A 2,318-nucleotide genomic window follows, 5' to 3' on the forward strand; every position below is an offset into this window, starting at 1 on the left:
ACATTTCGCATTGCCCATGTCGTGTGAGTGAGCCCCAACCCTAACAAGTTTGGACCTCCACCCCTTCTACGTGTGAGACAAAGTTTCAAGCTTAGTCATTCAATTGCCTTTTAAGTGGGTTCTCATATATATACACATCACACACTTGATATTTAACCAACGTGGGATTTAAGCTTTTCTTTTTCTCAAAAAATATTTATAAATAGCTTATGTAAAACCCAAATTCTGCTCGGGCCCATTAAAACCAAATTATAATAAACCAAACATAAAAGTCCATTTACACAACCCAAAAATCAAACCCATTACATCAAACCCAATTACAGGCCCAAATGCCTAACACTAACCCTAACAAAAAAATTCATAAAAAACCTAGCTTCTGGAACAGTCCGCGCCGCTCTCCCCATGCACAGCAGCCACGAGCATCTTTCCCACACGCGCCTCCACTCCAGCTGGCTGTACCTGTAACGAACACAACAAACAGAAAAAGAAAGCAGGCATAACAGAAAACACAACAAATAATAGAGAAAAAAAATATAAAACATTTTTCTGTAATTTCTTTTTTAATTTATTCGGCTATATAAAGCCGATTGTAGCGCTATAGAACGGATGGAAATTTTTTTTTTCAAAAAGAAATCTAAGAAGCAAAAAGAGAATCAAAGTTTTTTAAGGTGATTTGAGGTTTTTTTTCTCATTGCTTTTCTTTCTGTTATTTATTATAGGGTAAAAAAAAAGATTGAAAGAGAAAGAAATTACCTGGGGGTGTCGAATCCTTGCTCACTCCGTCGCGATCGGGGTTTGGGCAGGGGATCGATTAACTTTGGAGCAGCCAATTTTCAGAACAGCGTTTTGGAGGCGGATGTTTAGTTTTTTTTTAAGTTTGTTTAAAACTGATAGCTGCTAATTTTAGGGTTTTAAAATGGTTATATACGGTGTAAGAAACGACGCCGTTTAAGGCCTGCTTCAGTGGCCTCAAAACGACGTCGTATAAGGCCTGTGACCTGCGTGTTGACCCGACCCGAGGAGAGGATCCGCGCGTTTTGCAGATATTGGGAAATTTTCGCATTTGGTCCCCCCTTTTCCGTGGCGTATTCAAATCAGTTTTTTTTAATTTCGCCCTGCATTTTGTTTTTGTTTCATTTCGGCCCAAGTTATAATGCCGCGTTTTGGCGGGACGAGGATTATTTCCTACTTGGTCCCCCAAGTTATCCGCGCATTACATTCGGCCCCTTTGCTTTATTTTATTTTCATTTTTTTCTTTCAATTTTGTTTTTTAATTTAATTTAATCCTTGCCTATTTAATGTGCTTGATTTTCTTTAAATTTTCTTTAAATATTTATTATTCCATTATTTTTAATGTATTTAATTTTAAAATTAATATTATTTTAATGATCAAGCTCAATAATATTTTAAATTTTTTATTAACATTGTTTAAATTTATCGTATATTATTATTTTAATTTTGCATGTATTATTTTTCTAAGCTTTTCATGTATTAATATTTTTTTAATTTATTATATATTATTATTTTAATTTCCACATATATATTATTTCATATGTTTTTTTTTATGTAAATTCAATATAATTCGTACACATTTTTTATGGTTTTATTTTATAATATACTTTTAAAATTCACTTTTATATATTTCATCTTTAAAGATTTATACGATAATATTCTTATGCAATATTTGCTTTAAAATTCATTTATACTACTTCATATAGTATTTCTTTTTTTATTCTATTTTTAAACTTTTTTCAAGTTTTCATATTAATTATTTTTTTAAAATTTTTATACATATAATTTATTGTTTATACATTGCTAATTCCAAATTTTTTTATGCTATTTTTTTGTAGTTGTTTTAAAATTTGTTGCATTTTATTTGTGTTAATTTACTTGGTTTTTTCTTTTAGGATTGACTTTTAGATCATTAGTCTTTGATTGTTAATGTTGGAATTTATATAATATGTGATGCGATATTATTGCTCTTGTGTGTATTGTATTACTTATTCGTATTTATTGGTTATTTGTAGTTCATTAGAGTACATTTTGATTTACAAATTATCACTTCGTATTGTACATTATCATTCTATCGCCTTTTATTCGCTCAAAAGTTATGTTTAATATGGTTGAAGTTTTGAAATCATTTTATCTAAAAGCTTCCAAGATAGCATAACACTCGGTGTTTGGAATTTTCGAAAAGATCGTATCCTAACTTATGAGGTTCCAATTTTTCGATAATTTCGAATCCACGAACCTTTTTTTTCACATTTTTAAAAAAAAATTTATCTCGGGAATCAAAAAAAGACCGTGCTCCAACTTAC

At 30.3% G+C, this 2,318-nt stretch overlaps 1 long non-coding RNA gene across 1 annotated transcript; it reads right to left on the minus strand.

Annotated features, from left to right (window-relative positions):
- Positions 1-238: 238 nt before the first annotated feature.
- Positions 239-896, minus strand: LOC121218198 (uncharacterized). Its single transcript, XR_005914404.1, has 2 exons — positions 754-896; positions 239-459 (listed from the first exon to the last, which is right to left on the minus strand). It is a non-coding gene; the product is annotated as an uncharacterized lncRNA (long non-coding RNA).
- Between the last annotated feature and the right edge of the window lie 1,422 nt (positions 897-2,318).

The sequence above is a fragment of the Gossypium hirsutum genome, chromosome D06 (assembly GCF_007990345.1).
Source record: "Gossypium hirsutum isolate 1008001.06 chromosome D06, Gossypium_hirsutum_v2.1, whole genome shotgun sequence".
NCBI lineage: Eukaryota > Viridiplantae > Streptophyta > Magnoliopsida > Malvales > Malvaceae > Gossypium > Gossypium hirsutum.